Source organism: Mercenaria mercenaria, chromosome 8 (assembly GCF_021730395.1).
Source record: "Mercenaria mercenaria strain notata chromosome 8, MADL_Memer_1, whole genome shotgun sequence".
Taxonomy (NCBI): Eukaryota; Metazoa; Mollusca; class Bivalvia; order Venerida; family Veneridae; genus Mercenaria; species Mercenaria mercenaria.
In genome coordinates, this window is record NC_069368.1 from 65,012,981 (window position 1) to 65,037,146 (window position 24,166).

General features: G+C 32.1%; 1 long non-coding RNA gene across 5 annotated transcripts in view; it reads left to right on the forward strand.

Annotated features, from left to right (window-relative positions):
* Positions 1-1,707: 1,707 nt before the first annotated feature.
* LOC123558730 (uncharacterized) overlaps positions 1,708-24,166 on the forward strand; it is a 39,162-nt gene continuing 16,703 nt past the window's right edge. For 3 of the 5 annotated variants that reach the window (XR_008372109.1, XR_008372110.1, XR_008372108.1), the window contains exons 1-4: positions 1,708-3,230; positions 3,676-3,881; positions 4,486-4,625; positions 19,141-19,384. This is a non-coding gene — a long non-coding RNA (uncharacterized LOC123558730). The remainder of the gene's footprint in view (positions 3,231-3,675; positions 3,882-4,485; positions 4,626-19,140; positions 19,385-24,166) is intronic. The other 2 variants (XR_008372111.1, XR_008372112.1) reach the window with 2 other exon arrangements.

Below are 24,166 nucleotides of genomic sequence, written 5' to 3' on the forward strand. Positions count from 1 at the left end.
TCATGGTCGTGGAAAAGGTCGAACTGTGGTTGCCAATGTTCCCGATAAGGAATATACATGAATGTACAAACACGAGCCGTTTCATCTTTCGGGAACATAGTAAGCGATTGTTTATTCATTATATTTATGTTCTAGTAACCTTTGACACTGATTTGGAAGACAAGCCGGATTTCGATTGTTTTTAAACGTTAGAAGACCAGAAAATTATAGGAAATCAAACATATTTTTTGAAAAAGTCCCGATCTTTCATCGCTTATTTGGTTGGCGCATGTTATCAAATTTAATGTTTGAAGGCCGTGATGTTTATGCAGCCGTGTAAAGTGATAATTTTGATGACACTTTGGCTTTACTTTGTAATTGTAAGTGTTCGTTAAGTGATCAGAAAAATTGGACAGAGCGATATTATAAAATAGTGATGCTTTATTTAGATAAAAAAGTGAATCGTACTATACCATAAGGAATTCTAAGGTAAACACTCCTTTTATTTCGTTCACTGAAGAAGAGAACATGGCGGACATATTTTTTTAAAAGCGGTGCACGTGTGATTTCTGTAAAACAGTTTAACGACGTTTTCTTAGAAAACTAACGCTCAGCTCGTTTACACTGACATATCCGTGATTGATTAATATATATATTACATGAATATTAGAGACTTACGGTACCAAATACTTGCACCGAAACTTTTTATGCATTTCCTTCTAGTACACTGTTTGGACATGTTTCTGAGTGTCCTTGATACTTTATAATTTACACAGAGTTATTTTTTTTTCATTTTTATTAGTTTTTCTTTGATACCCGTGTATTTCTCGACAATCTCAGTTTTACATAGGAATTTTACATTGTCAAAATAGCATAGCCCTTAAGCTGCATTTTAATCAAGACTATATCGGAATATAATATCAAATATTTTAAATAATTGTATATTTTTATCAATATAGTTTATTTTGTATTTTGTTCTTATAGGGAACATAAAGACATACATGTCCTGAAAACTTTAATATAAATAGCAGTGATATTGAATTAATTTGAACACTATTTGTAGTAACAGTTTAAACAGTTGTCGAAAGGCCTTCATTATGTCCAGAGAGGATTTTTTTTTCGATTGAAAGTTATATCAATTTACTACAATATTTTTATGTATCATGCAACACATTTAAGTAGATGGTCATTGTGGTCCTTATAGATGTTTTTGAGGTCCTCAGTGCTTTCGAGGGTCTACTCTTTTAATCACATGACCTTGCGTATTTGACATTGAACCATTATGTTATACGAGACTACATTTGAATCTGTAGGAAATATTTTTATTAAAACAAGTAAAATTCTTAGATATTTTCAGACTAAATTCTCAAATTGAGATTTTACATCTTGAAAAGATTTTTCTTTATAAAATCATAACTGGTAAAACAGAACAAGGAACTGCAGATTCAAGATATTTCACTGAGTCATTTGTGAGTTCAACGTTTCGAGTACGTCATACAGCTAAAAAATCATGATATTTTACGGTATTTGGAAGTTTCAAAATTAAAAGTGATACAGTATGTTTATCATGTAATAAAAGAATTAAACTATTCACGCAGTGGTCTTGAGAATTATTTGAAAATGGACATGTATAACTACAATTAGCTAGTGTGAGATTCATTGATTTAGCCGGGGGAGAAATATTTCTGATAACAATTATATATATTTTTTTAAAAAAAAAAACGTCCATTTGTCAGTATTGTATCACTAAGTTTCATTTCAATTTGAGATTGTTTCTTAATATTGAAAAACTCAAACAAATCTAATTTTGCTACATACTAAAAAGTGCTATTTAATGTTTTATACTTGTAAGAATTTTGAGACGAATGTAGAACCTAAGTAAAAATGTAGGAACAGGGAAACACCTTAACTGAATTTGTAGATCGGTTGTGAAAGATTCTTTCCAAATATATCCAAAAGAAAGAAAGGGGCTATTCTATCCATAAGCTGATCAAAAGTAGTGAGATTCATTGAACATGTCAAGAATTGAACGATCCACAGGCACAAGATTTGCTGAAATGAGACTTTACATTATAATTTCTGTATTATCTGAATATATTTTAATTTAGAATATATATGAATATCAAAAACATTCAATACATGTTTTACTTTCATACTTGAAAAGGGGTTAGTTAATGTTTTATCCTTAAAGGAACAAAAATACACATGATTTACTACAGCTTGAAATTAATAAAGAAGAAAACCCTTTAAAAATATCATCCCAACAGTAATAAAGGATAAGAGGACCATAGTTGCGTTGAGACGATGACCTGATACTCAATATCTGACCTTTTACAATATTGTCATACCTGTTTACGTCAGGACCTGCAGCATGTGTCTAAATATCTACAAGTAACTTTCATTTGCATGTCTTTCAAATATATTTGTATCATTAATTCGTTACAGGTTAAACAAACCGAGGAATTTTACTTATGAGTATAATGTTTAAAGTACGTCATGCAGCTGAGGTTCCCCGGTAATAGAAAGTAGGATATAATTCATTTTGCTACTGCATCAATATCATGTACTAGTAATTGAAATATTTATATAACTATGAAGTAAATTTAGAATTGATCTGAACATGGAAAGTAACTGCAATTACAAATAGTGGCAGCCTAGAACATGTCGAAAATGGAATTGATAATTAAGTGCATATATCATTCTTGTATCTTTAGGCTACATTTTAGTTAAGGTGATATCTGAACATTATAAAAACATAATACGAAAACTCTTTGGGAGCACAGAATACAGCTAAGCAAAATACAAAATACTCGGTTTGATTGCGTCAGTTTATAAGAGATCATGTAAAGTACAATATTTGTATATCCAAACACTGATCTTGTAGATAGATTTGAACATAACAAGAGAAACGACAAAAAATTCAAAGAAGTGAAAGTCATTGAAAATGTTAGGAGAGAATTTTAAATTTTGATGCAATAAACGTATGTATGATACATAAAAATACTTCTTTGTCTTCCGTAATGTTTCAAAAACAAAGTTTATGTTTTATCCTTTTAAATACACAGATGGTAACCACAGCATGACAACAATGAAGTAATTTCTATAGCTTTTTTCTGTAGCCAAGACTCAGAAGATATAATTCAAGCAACCAAAAATACGTAAAGGACAATTGTGGCCTAAAGTCTATCACTCGATCTTGATTATAAGACGTTGCAACATTATGTCATACATGTCTATATTTGGATCTGTAGGTAATGTTTTAATAAAGCTTAGATATTATAGTTAAATTTTCATATCTTTTAAATATATCTTATCATAAAATTGGTATAGGTAAAAGAGGAAACAGTACTTAAGAAATCGCACTTGGTTCATTGTGAGTTTAATATGTCATGCCGCTGAACTTTCATAGTTGCTAGTAATTTTCAGCGTGCTACATATTTATATAATAAAAGCATTTGTCTTGAGGATAATCTGAACGTCAAGAGGTTTAAATACAGTCCAAATGTGTGAGAGCAGTTGGATATGTCCAGAAGGGAATTATTTATTTTAAAAGATTCAATTTAGCGAGTTTCCTTACACTAATATTTAATGTATCATTTTTTATCATTCCGTGGCATTTAATTTGATATTATATCTGACAATCAGACATTTAAAACAAATTTTATCTTTCTTCATTCTTATGTTTTATTCTTTCAGATGCAAAAAGACACAGGTGGGATCATACATTGAAATTTAAGAAGATTTAAAGTATGTTACTGGATCTGTAAATTAGACTCAGCATATATTACCCAAACAATAATAAGTAACAAGAGGGCCATAGAGGCATTTAGTCGCTATCTTACATTTGGTATCATACCTTGCACTATTGTATCTACATCTGGATCTCCAGCAAGGTTCTGAATGTGAGTAGTTGCCTTTGCACAATTTAGTCATATATGTCGCATCTCGATCTGCCGCTAACTTATAAACATGTAACAGCATTAACGTGTTTTCTCTCAAGATTGAAATCTAACTTTACCGTGTTTTTCAAAAATATTTTTATCATCAATTTTGTTATAGAAAAGATTAGTCTCTTTGACTTACAGATCTTACATTTTAAGTGTTTCCTGTTAAATGTTGAAAAGTATGTCAATCGCTACTGCATGTATTACAAGTAATCAAATCCCTGAGACATCTGTAAGTTTAACGTGTCAAGTAGGTCATGCAACTGAAGTTTCCTGATGTTATAATGTAATTGTAAGTAAATCTCAAAAGCACATTGTGTCACAGAATGCAATTACTGTAACAAAAGCTTATGTATACAATCTATTAGAAAACGCGATAGATACGATAATATGAAGGTGTAGCTGCAATCTTAACGTGTGGAAGTACTTAATTACATCCAGAAGGAGTTTTTAATCTAAAGAAATAAACTTATAAACAATTTGCAAAAACAAAACTATGATTTAAAACAAATTTTAATTTTCTTCGTTCTTGTAAAAGCTAGTTAATATTCTGTTCTTGTAGGTGCAAAATGACACAGGTGGAAACGTGAAACTATAGCAAGATGTTAACTGGATCTGTAGATACGATTCAGCACATATTATCCACGCAACAGGGAGTAATGAGAGGGACATCGAGGCCTTAAGTCGCTCACTTGACCGAAAGTATGAAAGCTTGTACTATTTTGATATACAGGGGCCACTTTCTCGAAAACTTATTCGTATCGTAAGTTAAGGTATGATTTACGATAAACCTAAGGTAAGACTAAGGTAGCGTATTCAGCTATCCCCAAACACCTCTTAACGCCCTCGTAAAGGGTTCGTAACTTAAGGTATTGTTAGTTAGTTAGAGAAGCTAAGGGGTGGATTTTTCAGCCTTAACTTACAAGAACATTTACCAAGTGTCGTAAATAACGAGGCTTTCGAGATAGAGGAAATATCTGCTACGAATACCTAACGAACTCTTTACGAACATCTTAGGACTTAAGGTACTATCGAGATAGTGGCCCTTAGGTATATATCTGGATGTCCAGCTAATATTCGAATGTGTAGAAGTAAAACCTCTGCGTACTTCAAAATCAAATGTCGTGGTTTAAATTTCCACGCTTTTCAATCACATTTTAATACATTTATTCTCCACTAAACATGTAAATTAAAATGTTGGAAAAATGGATTTTGCCCAAAATAACTTTTTAAAACATTATTTTGAGGTTTAATGTTTGAATAACAGTGAATGAATACTGGGTTTTTTTACCTTTCGTAGACAAAGTCGGTATTTAGGTTGTAATCAAGTTTTCTTAAATACTTATTTTATTTTAAATTGATACGTTACTTATCTATTGTTTTACTAAAAGCACCTGTTTTATATAGCATGTCTTATTTAGCTTGTTATTTACATCCACACAACTATTCTGCATTAAGGAATTGCTAAATAGACGAACTTGTATACATTTTCGAAGAAATATTTTCAGTTTTTCTCTGTATACCAAACAGTGTTTAAGATTTTGTGTTCAAATTGATCAGTTCAGTCTTTGTTGTAATGTTTCAAGCGTCAGTAAAGTATCTATTGTCTATTTTCATAAACATTAACTTAGCTCCAATTAATTCAAGATTTTTGTGATCTGCCAATAAATGCGGAAGTGCTTTATTACAAATGACGTTATTTACTGTAATCTACAAATCGTCAGCAATGTTTTGCTACTTATACTTCGCACCATGCTTGATGACCACATCAGCTAAAGAAATGACGAAAATTTCACAATTCATGACTTCTCCTATAAACCATTAGCCGATGTAGATTTATAACGTTTAATTCTTTCTTTTTCTCATGGCAAGGCTAATGCATTTCGACTCTTGAGTTCGCCATGTTTTATTATTTGTTTTTAAAATTAGATTTTATTTATTCTTTTATTTATATGTAAGTACATTATGACGCAAAAGAATGTTGTATATTTTCCAATATCGCCCCTAACTAGGCCTGCTTCTGATTCAAATACAATATTGATATTAAAAGTTATGTACTTTTTATAGTTTATGATCTGACAAAGAAATAAAAAATTTCTGTCCGTATCGTTAGTAACACAAATAGATCAAAATAAGTTCCAATAGATTATATATAAGTTACCAATAGTGACATTGGCACAGTTCTTTAATTTAACTGCAAATCATGGTAATCTAGTTCGAAATATTGACATAATTTGTATCAAATTTTGTTCAAAAAAATACAATATTTGTTTCATTATTTTATTGACGCTTTAGGAAATTACACTTAACCGCGTTATCCCGGTTCCATATAAGGTAATCACCTAAGATTTTAAAGTAGAAAAAAAAAAATAATCACAACAAAAAAAAAGATTTCAAACAATATGTAGCATCCCTTACGTAATGTGACAGAAAATATGATCGCACAACATCATTAAAACACATGAAAAAGTCAACCAAAGGCTCAATAAATAAAAATCGGTAACGTATCTATTGTGCTAAAAAAGAAACTTTAGTCTAAAGATCCATTTTAATTGTCACATTTATGCAGAAACGTTCAGTCACGTAGAAAATGTATGAATGTTTAATGTGTATAAATATTTTTAATGAGCTTGTAATGGTAAATGGTACTCTGCTGGAAAAAGCAGTAACGTATTTATTTCTATTTAAAAAATTATTTATATTATGTCGCCCTATAAGACAATAACAATGCTTTTGCAAATGCATGAATTAAAAGATTGATTAATAATGTCGAAACATTATAAATGAGGATTTTTAAACAAATATTAAAGCATATTAGAATACATCAAGTGGTTCTCCTCATGGGCTTCCTCCGAAGTGGTAACATATCTATCTGGAATTTCTGCGGCTTTGAACTGCAGAAGTTAGACCAATACTTTATGCAAAAACTTTTTAGGGGTCACATATTGTCTTCAGACAATTTTTGTAACAAATAGGTAGGGAAATTTTGCTTATTGGCCTGTCATACCTAAGGAAAAGTGACGTTAATTCAGTCACAGATGTATCATCCAAGCGGGGGACAAACATTTGTATGAGCAAATACTAACGTGGACTTGTTTTTGCATTAATTTGCCTGTATAGTGGAAATCAATAAATTAAATAATTAATGTTACAAGACAAACAGAATCTAGGAATGCTAAGATTAGATTATGTGAGTTTTAACGTTTCCAGAACAACAATGGAGCATAAATTGAAGGATACATCAAGTAAGATATGAAATGTTGACCTAGCAATGGTGCAGATGTATGTTTTGCAGTCATATAACAAACAGAATATAACCTTACTTTTTTTTAGCTGAACCGGAGGTAAAATTGAAGGTGGTTAAAGTGGAGGCGTCATGGGATTTCAAGAAATTGAACAATAATATCATTTACCTAAAATGCATTGTAAGATAAATCTGCTTCAAATTGAGATATCAAACGTTGAAACAATTTTTATCTTCCTACAGCCTCGAAAAAAATTGTTTCATTCAAACAGAAACATTAAGACACCGATTGAGCCACACTTGAAAGGTGGGAAACAGATATAATCCGAGAAGTCCAAAGAACCACAATGTAATAGAAAAGATATAATGGCCCTAACTCTCACCTGACATGCTGAATTCCTTACCTTCCTCCATGTTTTTCATAGCTATCTAGTTTGTATCTGCAGTTATATATAAGTAGGCATTGGTACTACATACCTTTTAAGATTAAAGGGCTAGAGTTTCAAAAAATGCTGTAAGCCTATCCTACTACAATCCTATAAATATGAATATATAACACAGTAACAAATGCAAGTATGGTAGACGAAAGATTGTTTTAATTTGTGCTATTTATTTATGCAAAGAAAGCTAATAAATAATAACATTGTAATAGCAGCTCCATGGATCACGCTGTGTCGCCTGAGATTTCACTGTTTAAATCTGTCATCGCAGGTTGAGTTTCATGATGTTAAAAACTAAGAAAATTGTAATTTGCATCATTTTCATACTATACACAAAGCATAAACGTATATAGCAGTGGCCTTGATTGATTTGAACATGATTAGAAGTAAGACAATGAAATATATTGAGAGTCATTTAAGATATCCAGAAAGGCATTCTCAGTTGGAAGCAATATCAGTTTATTACGATAAAACTTTCATGTATCATTATTTACATTTTTTGAGAAAATATTTGACCAAAAAAATCATTTTGACTTTCTCTATTCATCAAAAAGCTAGTTTATGCTTTAGTATTACACAGATGGCTTCACAGCTTGAAGTGTCATTGTGCAACTGGAGCTGTATATAGGATTCATCAGATATCATTTACACAACCAGAAGAAAGAGGAGGGTCATTGTGGCTTTAGGTCGCTACATGACCTTACGTAGTTGTCGTTACACAACCATTACTTCATAAAGCCTACAAACGCATGAACTATGTTAACATGCGCAATATAAAAAGTAATTAGGATGTTTTTACAAGTAAATTCTAGCTTTAAACGTTTTTCCAAAGATATTTCATCGTAACCATTGTCCACATGAAAACGAATTAGAGATTGAAATTATTACCTGAGATTAATTGTTTCATAGGTTATGCAGCTGAATATTCATGAAGCTAAAAATGTAAAATGTCAGTAAATTCAACAATTCTATTTGCTACAGTATGTATTCCATGTGACAAAATTATTTATGTTATCCTGCAGTGAATATTTTAACATGAAAGAGTACATTTACATTTAAAAAGTGTAAGAATCATTGCATATGTCGAAAAGGGAATTTGTAATCTAAAGGAATACAATTTTTGTTCTTTCAGAATTTTGCTAAAACAAAACTGTCATGTGTCATTTGTGTGTATTATTAAAATGCGGTTTTTTTAGGACCATAACCTGAATATAAAGAATATCTATAAAATGCTTACTGGATCTGAGAAAAGAATATACAAATATTGTTCAAAAACCAGAATTAAAGAAAGAGCCATTGTGGCCTTAAGAGTCGTTCATATGACCTTAAGCATTTGACATTGCACCATTATGTCATTCATAATAGACATCTGTACATATAAGAAACATATTAATATGGACAAGTAAAACTCCTTTTTACTTGAAGATTAAATATCTAACATTAAGGATTTATGATTTTCAAAGATATTTCCATCATTTAAAGAAAAAAAAACGGAGTAAAGCTATTGCACTGAGTCATTAACCACACAGTGATCTTGATAAATAATGTGAACATTATGATTTAAAGCATTACACAAATTTTGATAGCTACTAAAATGATACTAATGCATGGTTTCTATGTATCAATAAATCATTCATGAAACCACGTATTTATCTCGAGCATCTAAATGAGTCGAAAGGAATAACGCCAAATTAACAATAAAGAGAAGTCAATAACTGGTATCAGAGACCTGGAATTTTTAATTTAAAACAATACATCATGTTCATTTTGCTTAAACTAATGTTAGTTTACCATTTGTGTCTCATTATCCATCATTTCAACTAATGATAATCGAATATCAAAATTTTGATTACATTTTTTAACCTTTCACATTTGAAATAAAAATATTTTTATGAATTATTATTGTAGAAACAATATAAACAGAAACACAAAGAACCTGAAGAAAAAGAAGAAGCATACTCGGTTTCTGTATTTAAAATTTAATTCAAAACAAAGAAATACTATCATTTTTGGAAAAGATTTCCTTTGTCATTAATGCATCAATAAGCTGCTTAAATTATAATATTTCGCCAAATATTTGAATTATTTTATTTTTCCTATAAAAAAACAATATTTTTTATACTTGTCAAAACAAAGTAAAATGTCTTATGTAGGCTTTTTTAATACTATCAAAGACTTTTATAATTAAGTTGGTATAGGTAAAAACTGATTCCAGTAAGCACAATGGGGCATTTTACAAACGTTTTATACAACTTCAGATGCATAATGTTAAACACTAAACTATTAGCGTAGAGTTCAATAATTCATTTGCTGCAAATATGCTTTTCATCACGAAGATGATAAATGTATATAGTGGTGATCTGTCAAAGAATAAAAATTGTTAAGGTGTAGGAGAAATGCCATATATGTTATAAAAGTATTGAATATTTCCAGAATGAAATTTTCATCTGCATTAATAACAATTTTCTTCATTAAACATTCACTATTAATAAGTATCTTTTAATAAAATAATACCTGAAGGCACGAAATATTAAAGGGACAGATATGAAAACTAGAGCTTACACAAAGACGAAGTAAGTGTTGTAACTGTAGCTCAAATTCAATTCAGCAACAACTGTCAAATTACAAAACAAACCGAAAAGGGGGCCATTTAGGCCCTTAAGCCGCTACTTACCAATTCTACTTGGCGATGTCACGTATTTTGATACTTGTCTAATATATATCTGCAGGTTAGTTTTTTGACAGAATGCACAAAAAATAAGAAATGAATGTTATCATTATAACATTGAACAGAACTAACAGATTCAAGGTATTGTACTGAGATATTTGTATGGTTAAACGTGTCAAGTACGTACATACAGCTGAAGACCCCATCAATGTTATTAACTATTTATATTCAACGTGAGACATTTATGAATTTCCTGTGATAACTAAAAATCCTTCGTATGAACAATTTAATTATGTTTATGTATAGGGCGCTTGACACATAAAGTATGGCTCTCACCACTGTACCATATGAGTCGTGCAACATCAAGTTTAAAAAGGAAATGAATGAACTGGCACGCGAAAAGTGCCATTCCACATATTCCACATGACATAGCAAACACAACCAGCCTTTCCAACTGGTATAAAAGACAGTTTGGTTAATTCCGAAAGATATGTAATCAACACCTCCCGACCATGCACCAACAGTAGCCCCGAATGAACTCCGCCGTAAACAATACCAAGATAAATTCCCTTGCGAAGAATTAATTGCAAATTTACAGGCCTTTACGCGCGCTCAACGCTCCTTGCCTATCCGGGCCGGGCCCGAATCCGAAAAAAATCCCAAGCAAAACTGTTCAAAATGTTTCTTACAAAGTTTAATAACTTCCAAGGGAAAAAGTGATTATGGAGATTTTTTGTAAACCATTTTGTCTTAAATCATTATTCATTTGTGTAAGAACAAGCCATATCCTTATAGAAGGTGCGTGTCAGTCTAACCGTGCAATCACTTTGAATATTCGAATATGATAATACAAAAGTATTTGTAGTAATTGTGATGTTCTTCTAATCTGCCTTCTGTCCCACAAATTTTTATACGTGTTATTTTGTTACATGCATTTTGTTTCCAGATCAAAACGGCTGATGTTTTGCCATCCAAAAAACATCCTTTCCAGATCCTACAAGCAAATCTATCCATCCATAAATACCATGTGAATATAAGAATGGTTCACCCTACTACTAAGAAGCTTCTTGTATGTCCTTGACCCAGTTCAAGCCTAATGACAAAATTAGATTAAAATTTGAATAGTTTTATTATTCTGTGTAATCAACTAAGAGTGATTCACTATCCGCATATTACGATTTACTTGAAAAGTCGCTAAATATAGTCGAGGAAAATTACCTCGCAATTCCTGCTCAAAAACCTTCAACTACACACCCGACCGTCCCACCACCCAACAAAACAACTCAGGTCGGCGGCACACTTCACCCGAATCCGAAAGCCACAACAAGCCAACATTCCAACCCCCAGACAACAACAATAACCCTCACCAAACTGTGACACTGCGAGAATACTTACCTTACATACAAGTGAAACTCTGCAGGGCACCCCGCCATAGAACCATGTAAATTAAAATTCGAATTTTGAGCTCTCGTATCAAAAATATTCGAACCGAATCCCGAAACAGAAACTCTAATATTTACAACAATCACACCGACAACCCCTCTAGATCATCCATAAGCCCAGACCCCGGCCTAAAAATCCATCCAATCAAAAAATATGCTATGCCACCGACCCGTAAACAACTACACATAAAAACGTATCAGAGGCCCCCAAAAATTCAGACAAACGTGTGAAAGTCCACTAACTAATCTAAAAATTTTTGTAAATATATATAAGACCTAAAGCATACATGTACATCTAATCAGACTCCAACCAGTGAACAGCAGTCGTAAATAACCGTACGTTGCAATAAACTCCATATACCTAAAAATATAAACATGTCCCGTAAATGCTCCCATTCTATACTACAGTTATACACAGTGTGCGTTCATTACCGGATGTAACAGCAACCTCCATGATCCTGTCTTCACATAATGAAACCAAGCAGAAGATAATCGAAACGGCACCAAAACCACACATAGACACCCCGCGGGAATAAAGACAAAACCTACAAAACACCTAATAACTCCGAAACTTTTAATAAAAACCGTCGATTATAAAAAAACCGTCGAATACCAGTCACTGGTAAATCAAAGGAAAAAACAAGCATCCGAGTTAGTATCTAGATCAAAATTTTTAGTTAATGTATTAGAATGAAAATACATGGTATTACAAATACGGGAGTGTAAACAAACAATCCATGAAAGCAGTCAAGTGATAACTTATGAACTGCATTGAAAAACAGTTGGGTCAACTCGTCATAGAACCACATGCCTACCCAGACAACTACCGTAAACAGTGTGCGTGCAAGTCATGTAACACCCCTAACTTATTAAAAACAGTTATTAAAAATGCCCAAACCAAAAAGTTATGTCATCACACCTGCCACAACCACATACAAACAGTGCCTACGTCAATCACCCTGCCATAACCACACAGAACGTAGCAGGCTCAAAAAGGTTTGCCATCATCCGCCATAAACACCAATAAACGAGTTTGTCCTACAAAAAACTCGACAAGCGCCATATGTTAGTATCTAATCCAAATTTTTAGTTAAACAATTAAAATTAAAACATATAGTACCAATCCAATCAGAATCCAACAGTGAACAGCTGCCGGAAACAACCGCACGTTGTATTAAACTACCATATACCCTGAATATGTCAACAAGTCCGCTAATCTCTCATTCCCCAGTTATACACTGTGTGCGTCACTACCGGATATAATGGACCATGATTTGCCTTAAACGAATAAACCAAGCAAAGGATTACCGAAAACGTACTAAAATCATAACAAAGGACATCTCGTGGAAACACTGAATCAGTTAACAAACACCTGAGTAAATCTGAGAACGTCAGAAAAAACTACCGCCGATTATCAAATCACCGTAAATCAGACAGGCGTCCGAGGGCCAGGCCACTAATCAAATCAAATAATCACATCAATGTATTAATTGAAATATATGGGTATTAACAATTATGGTAGTGTAACTTACTCTGGTTTAGCAGTCCATGACGCCGAAATGCCATCCAAATACAATTACCATGAAAAACATCGTGGGCACCGCTCAGAAATACATGTAACGTCTGATACAACAGCATTATAACTGTCACAGTTCCTGTATCCTATCAAGTACTATTGATTTCAAGAATTTATTTGATCTGTCAAAATAATTCCTCATTTCTTTGTGGATTTTCCTATTGACAGTAAAAAGGTCTTTTTTTCAAGTACTCTGTATCATGGGTTTCAAAAATTAACCCCTTTTTTAGCTCTATTTAAAAGCTTTTTCCGCAATGAGATTCTTCCGTCCAGCTTGTTAAAAAGTAATGACAAAACCTTGTATAATTACCTCTTTTCCTATACTGAACAACCGTTTTTCTGGGCCTTAAAACACTAGAAACCACCGTTAAAAATTAAAATATGTGTTATGGATAATTTTATTAGGATAACCACATCTGTGCAACCTAATTCAAACAAACTGACATTTGCATTATAATCTAATCAATGAACTGAGTTTTCTATCATATCTATGCATTTTCTGTAAACAATATTGCCTATAAGCACACCTGGTGGATGTAACACTCAAAATGAGTTAGGCGTACTTATTGCGTTCTTTCTGTTAGACTTGAAAATAAAAATGTCCATTAAAATGGTGTTGAAAACCGATCCAAAACTCAAATCTAAAAATTAGCCACCATTTAGTTGACTGTGAATTCAATTTTCTTAACTCCCCGGGGGTCATTATATTTCAGCAATTACTTATACATGAAGCGTTTAATTCATGTAATACAGTTACAAGAAGACACAACCATCGTCAACAACACCGGAAAAAATTCTATCATTTTTATCTGTTTATAGTTGAATTTATCAATCAACTCACACAAAAAAAGTGCCAGAGTTGCTCGCGTCAAATGATGCATAGCTCCCCCATAGTCAGACCAGATTTTTGCAGAAATACATGTCCTCCATGGCGTTGAAGATTGCATAACGTTTAATAATGCATACAGATCGTGTGCATGATATACCGAATACTATCGTCTAAATCTAATAGTCCGCCTTAAATGATCGATAGTATTGAAAATATTGGTATTACTTAAATAGATGTAAATAAAGAATCCACATCAAAAAGTGACAAAAAAAACATTTATCTAGATGGTCTGTGTCAAGATAATTAATTGACTTTACATAATCGTTTTTACTGAACTTCCTATAGAGCTATGGCACAACAGAAGCCTTGTAACCGGAGAAAAAAGAATCTCAACTGTCTTTGAAGTAGCCTCTGAACATAAAAATGCCCAAGCCTTTGGATGAATCAGTATTCCAAGGTAGCAAAAACCCTTTATTATCGGTCTGCCTTTTAATTTAATGTTTTCTAATTAACACTAGGGTCGTCCTTTAACCTTATTTACTTTTGGTAAAATTCAAGGTTGGGATTTTAATATTGCCTCTACTACGGTAAATGAGAAATTGAGTATCAAATAATTCATTAGCGACCTGTGAATTTATATTTAATTGTATATAATATTTAAATCCGTGACTCCTAAATCCAAAAGAGACTTATGTTATTTCTTCATTTATTTTATACCAATACGTATTGGTTGTTACACGTTACTGACACGATAACAGTCCTATTGTATTCATTGATGTACCATGATGTGTTTTTTATGTGCGTAAAGCCCAGAATCTTATCTGCCACAATAGCAATGATGTTCTTCTCTTTAGGCCATAGAAAAAGAGTGCTTTCTATTCAGCATTAGACACATTGCTCTTTCTAGGGTAATTATAATCAACCTCAGTACTCATGGTATTCATGTGATCTAAAATATCTATAACAGTATTCGTAATGTCCCTGGGAATAGAAGGGGGTTATGCAAACCAAGCTTTAATGCTATTTTTCGTGAATTTATCCTGTTTGTGTGGGTAAACTTTTTGATACCTAAAATATATCAGTATTTTATTGTTTCCTTTATAACTTTGGTTAGTGTCTGTTAGGTAGTATGAAGTTGGGACCCTTACCAGTATTTTAGTTAAATTGTTATAATATACAAATGTGTGTACTATACCATTATTCGACAGCTTACAAGCTGATAAATCTCTTTCACCATACCGATACGTCTAACAATTAAACTCAACGGCTAGATTCATCATTAACTTTTCAATGCTACTTGGTGATGCATGTCTTAGTTTTTTGATATGCACAAGAAATGAATGATTTCATTAAACGTTGATACAGAAAAAACAGAACTACAGATTCAAGGATTTGTAATGGAATTCTTAGGTTTAAACGTGTCAAGTCCGTCATACAGCTGAAGACCCATCATTGTTTAGTAAATATTATATTCAACGATGAACAGGTATGAATTTCCGTATAACAAACAACCATTCGAAAGAACAATTTTATTTTCACTATGTGGATACTAAACAGCATCTAAGCAGTACAACATATTAAGGTATTTGAATAAAAGAGGCATACATACTATTCTAACCACAACAAAAAAATAAATGCTTTAACAGGGTAAATTCAGTCTTTCATAATAGCGAAAAATTAAAGTACTGAAAATTGTATTAGCTATCACCAGCTTGTTTTTTGTACTTTTCAAGAACACTTCACAAACTGGTTCTCTAAACATACTGAAATAAAAAGAATATCATACGCAATTCATTTTATAATATCGCATCTATACTTGAACACATATGTCCATGACATCATGACTCACAATTATTAACAATTACAGAAATGAGCACCCTAATCATCGTCCTACTCCACTGCCTATTCCAAAATATTAACATATTGGTTTAATACTCTTATTTTGTAAAATGAAACTATATTTTCATTTGTTATTAATAACGAGTTTAGAATTTTAAATGCTATATGTGTTCGTAATATACTCTCTGTTATTTTAAGGACAAAAGAATAATTTAAAACCAGCGAACAACTGCATGAAAAGAACATCCCACTCGAACACGATAATAAGTTTCTGTATTATAAACAGATAAGATGACATTTAATTTTGTTGAAAATGGGAATCAACGAAATCTAACTACGTATAATCTTTAACGAGAACCTTGCCCCCCCCCCCCCAGCATGAAGATATTTTAACATTTAATGAGAAAAATGATTGTAAAACGTAGGATTATTACAGTAATGAATCTTTTTGATACGTATAAAATTAACTTGAATGCAAAAAACACCTTATCGAAGTTTGCACCCTGGAAAGCAATAAGGTATCGGTTATATTGAATGTTTGAATTATATACCTGAATTAAGTAATTTAATAATAAATACATTCGCCCTATTCTTTTTCATTGAAACTTTTGACGTCATAATCGTAAGAACAGCAAAAGGGAAAGGCTCGAAAGTAACGTCATCGCTGCATAGTGATATCCGACCGCGTTTTTTGGCGACGATACCTCGTATAGAACGCATCCTTATTATAACGTTCGATGTTATTCCTACTGGTGAACAGAATGGCCGGACGCTGATATTAAATGTTAAATGCTACAATTTAAATGCACTCCATAATATCATAAAGTTTAAAAAAGTAAGAAAATATAATGTAAATATAAGAAATGAAACTACTTTTTCAGTGTTTCATGCGAAATAAACGCCAGAATAGGAAAGGCAAATAAAACATTAATCGCTAGCGGCGATTCATCGATTTTGTCGACCTATTCTCTCGTCCAATTTGCATGAACAACGAAAAAAAATCTTTCAAGTTCATAAATTTAATCTTTACTGTACCTTTGTATAAACGTTTCAACTGGATGATGAACACTCTGTCTCAAACTGATTTCATGAAAGTATAGGAAAAAGATTCAACACGTGCAGTTATTGCTCATTATTTGCATAAATGTCATATAAAGGCTTCAAATAACTTTAATAATCCTAAGATCGCAATTTTTTTGATACTTACCACAAACAGTTGCAAAGGTATTGTCTTTCCACAAGGTAAACCGTGCATTAATTTGTACCTCTGAAATAGACAGACAAATAGTATTCAGACAGAGCCAACGATTACTTACATTAACATTTATCATATTGTTTCAAACTGACGACCTTTCGACTTATTTTTCGTTATAAGTGTATTTACTTAAATTTAAATTCTATAAAAATATATTAAAGTCTTATAATATATGCATCAATAGATGCCCATTCTTCTTCTGTGCTGAGTTTGAAGTTCATTTGTAGGTAAAATAATATATTTTCAATGATAGGTCCAGGTTAATTAATTCTAATTTGTGACCATTTCTCTGAATGTTCAATTCAAACAAAGAAACAGTCATGCAGGTTATTATAGAACTGAAGGTATCGTCACTAAATTGAGCAGGATCGTAGAATATGTTGTGACTTTTAATGTGTCTGTTTATGTTAAAGGTTTGACATATTTCATCCAATATATATATATAATAGATCTTTCAATATTATTCTAAGGGGAAAATCATTAAATGATATATTTTTTATGATAGAAACATTTTTTGTCTGAAATGTATTTTGGTTATATATTGATGGTGATTTTGAATCATATATCTTATTGTCAAATGTGTGGGCATGGCTATTGCATGATGAAATACAGTTTAGTGTTATCAAAAATAAGAAAAACTGATTAATCACACCACGACGATAATTTGTACACCTTGATGGCCATCTTAACGGCCATATTGAACTTTTGGTACAACGTTGCATATCACTTTTCTTCCTAGTTCTTAAAATAAGCTTAAAAAAGTTTTAGTTTGTAGCCTAAACAGGTGTTTGTCCTAACTACAATGTATACATCTACCAATATCATTTTTCAAGATGCATCCGTTATATCACTGCAAAGTGTTAATATATTCTGCGATAGATATGTTAGTCTTAGTAGGTTTCATTGTGTATTTTATTTCAAATTCGTAAACAATTGTATGACGTTGCTAATCTATGCCACATGGGTCTAATGACCTTCTGGATTAAATAAATGAACTTTGAGAACTTTTTAATTTCTTCCTGCGTATTTTCAAATGAAACAGAATAAAATGGTATCTATATTAAAACACCGTCACGAAAAAACCTGCTTGACAACTATGGAACTATACTATTCTGTTAGAATGTTTATGAAACACTTTACAGAATATTTCCAGAATTTAAATGAGTGTTTACCCTATACCACTACATTTCCATATAGCTCAAATAATCATCAGTTTTTTATTACGATTTAAGAAAGAATAAAAGCATATATAATCACAAACGGTCGTTTCTGCCAAGAAATTTGGTCCAGACCACTGGCATGATCTTTTCGATATTTTACGACTGCCCTATCCGTTTATCTTGTTCAGTGAGGTTTACAATTCCCTTTTAAAATATATTCTGAGATCATTACTGCAAATATGAATAAGATATGTAAAAGACACTGTTCAGAATCAGTGACGAATTATAGAAAAATATCAACTTACTTACGCAGTTTCGTAAATAAAGAAAACATGGAAATTTCTTTAATTGATCTGTAGAATAACATTACTGTCAACATAGCTTAAAACAATATATTGTATTGTTTGATAAAAGCAAAACATGCATGCATAAAAAATAAAAACATCAAAAAGTTGCTTCACCGATATCTAAACAGTGCTAGTATATTGGTAAAATATGAGACATAGGGCCATCATAGCCCTAGACTGCTCGCCTGGGTTTCACAGCTTGCTTTAACAGTTTAAGTAGAGGTAAATGCAAAGAAAATATATGTAAAATTGTTTCTACTTAGTAATAAGTAATGACATTGCACACGAGTGACCATGATTTTTCTACGAAACAGAATGATTTGAAGTAATTAAGATATAACTTCACTGAACATTGCTGTGAAATTATTACAAATTTTCCCAAGCAGTCTATTGGGCGATGATTTTTTTTTCTTTCAGTTGCTATGACAATCTGAACTCTACATGGATGACCTAGATTCGAATGAATCTGTCAGAGTAGCCACTCAAGAAACATTGATGTTATTAGCTTGCTGGTTAGGGGTATGGGATGTCCTTTAAACAAATTCGCCAAGGTTCGTATTTAAAGAACAGACGACGGACTTTAAACGATTACAAAACCTGATCAAGTTCTGATCTAAAATGAAGAGTGAAGGGTTCGCATACAACTGAGGCAAATTAAATGGTGAGAGACAGTTATGATTTGATAAATAATACATTAAATGGTACTGCCAAGAAACAACTTTAAAGACATAAGGACACAACCTAGGGTCAGGATGTATAATTACATTTGAAGCTCACAGTTACTTTATCTTAAACTTGAGAGTTGAGGGAGTATAAACGAAATAAATTCCCGCTTAATTAGGTATTACATATAATGGCCGACTAACGGATTGTATATAAATATTTTATACAAATAGGGCAAATATAAGATAAAAGTTTATATAATTATTATATTAAATACCATTTGGAAAGTCGGAAAAACATGAGCACACTTTTTTTTGACAAGTAAAGAAAAATGTCCGACAAAACATTTCTTTGTAGATACAAAAAAGGAAACTCAGTTTTTTTTTTTTTTTGTAAGATTTGGAGTAAAATCCTTAAGGAAATTTTCGAAAATATATTTCTTTTTTGATACTAAATAAACAAGAGCTCGTCGAACACGAAATGCCCCCCTTGATGCATTTAGTTATTGCACAAGGAACAGAAATTATATGCTCACTGTAAACAAAAGTTCTACCATTCTGGTTTAATCTGACCTTGACCTTTAACCTATTAACCTAGCAAGAGATTACAAAGTGATCTTGGTGCCATCCACTGAGCCATTTTTGAATGTTCCAAATTTCAAAACTAGCTCAAGGTCAAAATCAAGGTCAAATTTCATTTCGGTACAAAATAATGTGTATGTGGTCCAAATTTGAAAGCTGTGGCTTGAGAAATGTGAAAGTAGGTCACTAGATCAATATCAAGGTCGAAGTTCATTTCGGTAGACAGAAATATGCATGTGCTTGGAGGCTGTAGCTTGAGAAATGTGAAAGTAGGTCACTAGGTCAAAATCAAGGTCAAATTTCATTTTGGAACACAAAACTGCATGTGGTCCAAATTTGAAGCCTGTATCTTCAAAAATGTGAAAGTAGGTCACTAGGTCAATGTCAAGGTCAATTTTATTTTTCGGTGCACAAAACTATGCATGTGGTCCAAATTTGAAGGCTGTAGCTACAAAAATGTAAAAGTAGGTCACTAGGTCAGAATCAAGGTCAACTCATGCCAAACTCAAAATCAATAGAGGTCATCTGCTGATCATGACCAACCGAACTATCAATTTTCCTGACATTAGGCCCAAGCGTTCTTGAGTTACTGCCCGGAAACCATTTTACTGTTTCTTGTCACTGTGACCTTGACCTTTGACATACTGACCTCAAAATCAATAGGGGTCATCTGCTGGTCATGACCAACCTCCCTATCAACTTGTGTGACCCTAGGCCTATGCGTTCTTTAGTTATCATCCGGAAACCGTTTAATTGTTCAGGGTCACTGTGACCTTGACCTTTAATATACTGACCTCAAAATCAATAGGATTCATCTGCTGGTGATGACCAACCTCCCTATCAACTTTCATGATTCTAGGCCCAAGCGTTCTTGAGTTATCATCCGGAAACGGATTGGTCTACATTTCGACCGACCGACGACGACCGACCGACATCTGCAAAACAATATACCCCACCTTCTTCGAAGGGGGGCATAATTATTCAAACCTGCGGATTGCAATGTACATCCCTTTCCAAAGATGTAATAAAATGAAATTTGTGAAGAGAAAATGAAAAAAAGAAATACTTTTCTCCTTATAAGGAGTTTTAAATAATGCAGTAAACATGAATTTTTGTTTCAAGGCTAAACCTAGACATGGCTCTAAAATTAAATGGATTAAATTTCTTTAAATACCCTTTTAATTACGTTTAAATGATAACATAATAGAAGCCCTGTGTTTCACAGGCTAATGTAAGAATATAATGGACGGCATCTTATCATGTCAGTGATTTTAAACATGTATGATAATAGAAATAGGGTGCGATGTTTTCGTATCGAATGCCGCTAGGTTTAATTAGTTATTTAAATGTATTATATGTTACTTTGTTTAATATACTTTACCTAATGGTATGTGGGCCAGTTTCTGTACGCTCTCTAGTTTTTTATTTTTTCGATTTCGTAACCTAGAAATTTTGCAAAGCTACATCTACTGAAGCCTTTAACGCACCCATTCTGGAATCGTTTAAGAACGGATGTCGCTTTCAAACTTGTGTAAAACAAAACCCATACTCAATCTAATAAACCTGGTGTATGAGTGTGGAACCCTCCCTCTTTGAAACTATCATTGGCATCGAATGAAATTTTACTCAAATGTTTCAATATTGACTGTCAGATTTCCTTATGTAACAGCTCTAATTCAATAAAAGATCTGCTGTAAACGTCTTTCCTCCTGACTTTTGACGATTTATACAAAATGTAGGGAGGGACTAAGATAACCAGCTTACCCTAACTACAGTTCCACTGGTTTTGATAAATTATAAAGTTAGTAAAATAAATGTATTTTCTAATAAGATATTATCAGCCAATTGTGTTAACAATTTTAATTAACTTAATTTTAATTTTATATAATTATTTTTATGAAAAATACGATATTTTGCAAACATATCAGTCTATAGACAAGGAACGTATAAATGTAATACTTTTAAATTACATGATGTTTCTCAATAAATTGGACCAATTAATGTTCCACTCAAAAAATGTTTTGGGTTCCTATAGGTTCCTTTTATTGTATATGTTGATGATTATGTCTTTTAGTGGATAACGGAATGTTAAAATGTGACATACGTAACTGTCGCCACTCAAATATTTCATTTTGGAGAACTAGCAACATTGAAAAGAACACCAACAATTGCATCTGGATGCTTTTAATTTGAATAAAGCATGTTTACTGAACATGCATGCATGACCGTTATAATTTTGTTGGGTTTAATCCTGTTACTATTCCGAAGTATCAGATGACGACAAACTACAGTAACACTGTATGGTAACTACACCGGTAGCCGTGTGTTTGGATCTGTCCAATATGGCCTCTCCCAAAAAGAAATATGTCAAAAACATCATGTAAGTTTTGATGTTTACTATGATTAAACACATATTTTTACATATAGATTTATTCCGTTTTCAGTTTTCATTCTAAGGTTTAAGTTATTCGATATAAAAGATCAGATTAATCCAGTTTTAATTACAAAGTGATAAAAACGTGCAGATTATGAGAATCAAGAAGAAAGAAGAAACATTTTCACATATCTTGTCATCGGTTTCTTCATTGAAAGCATAGTATTTTTTGCGAAAACATACCATCGTAAGTCAATCATATGTATCAAGTGTGTAACGGTTTGGATATAAGTAATTGAAAAGCAGTTAACGGTTTGGATTTAATATATGCATCGGTTTGGATAGCAACTTAATTGACATTCCTGCACGAAAAATCGGTATCAAAGTTAATAAAACCATATACAACCACATCAATTTCCTTCTTTCATTTCTGGGATTTAAGAGATAACCTTTCGAATGGATTGCATAAAATCTAGGGAAAAATAAACTGAAGGTCATAAAACTAAATTTCTACGCTAAAAATAAATGATGTGTATAAGCGATTCAAAGTTGACACTGTATATAGAAAAAAATGTGTTAACGTTTAATAACGAATTTATTTCATGGAATATTTTCAAAATGAAACACTATATATCCTGATAGGTAGGTAAAACGAGTTTTAAATAAACAGCGTAAGAACGTTTGTGTACCTGGCTGGTTAGATATCCAAGTCGTTCGTTTTTGAAATACTGGGTTCCATCTATCTTCTCGAGTGTGATTTGAATTGAATTCTTTTACACTAAATGTTCATTTGTTTATCACAATTGTCAATTGCTTGTTTCGAAGAGGAAATTAATAAACAGTTAGAAAATAGGCCCAAATTAAACAAAAAGGCTTGTTTGTCCTTTTACCTACTTACTTAAAAGCAACCCCTGTACACACATTAGCTATTTTCATTATTTGAGAAGATGATTTACATTGACTACTTGAAGAATACGAAAAACTATTGCACACATCTGTTCGTCTACTACCGCATACTCTTTGTTAACTATTTGTAAGATGTTAAAGTGGGAATTTGTTTAGTTGTTCAATGTGATGATCTGACATGCAATACAAATGTTCTATAATTCAAGTTTGCATTTTTTTACAAAGGTATGACTCTTTTCCTGATTCACTAAATTGAATTGTGTACTATTTTTGTACGTACGCATGATTCTAATTAATCAATTGTTAGAATGAATTATCTGTGAGGTTCTAACATGCAAAGTAAGGATCAGCAAGTTTGGCTTTAACTTCATTGCAGGGTTATGCCGCTTCATTGAGCTTTGCTTTCGTATGTAAGCAGGTACTTCCCTTCAAACACTTGTTCACTCTAATTATCTGACATGCAATGCACAGGCTCAAAGATTCTCATGTTTTTTTCTTTGTTTTTTTTTTTTTTGTTTTTTTTTTTTTTTTTTTTTTTTTTTTTTTTTTTTTTTTGTTTTGTTTTGTTTGTTTTTTTTCAAAAAGATTATCTCGCTATTTTGACTTGCCTTAGAAAGTTATGGTTAAGTTCATGTATGTAGGTATTTTAGTGTTATTTAGCAGCAGAAGAAGGGAAATTCTATGACTAAAACATACTTCTTATCAAAATTCTTGGCCGTTTAGTAAGTGTTAAGTTTCCACTTTTCTCTATTTTATGACACTGATTCATTCAGTAAGCTTTCTTTAGCGACATGGCATTTGAATAGTCGATCTTTATTGCCCCCTATTATACTACATATTTACCCTTTCTCATCGGAATGTATATAAACAGTCGTGAAATTAAAACAGATGTCAGTATATTATTATACAAGCTAGTGAA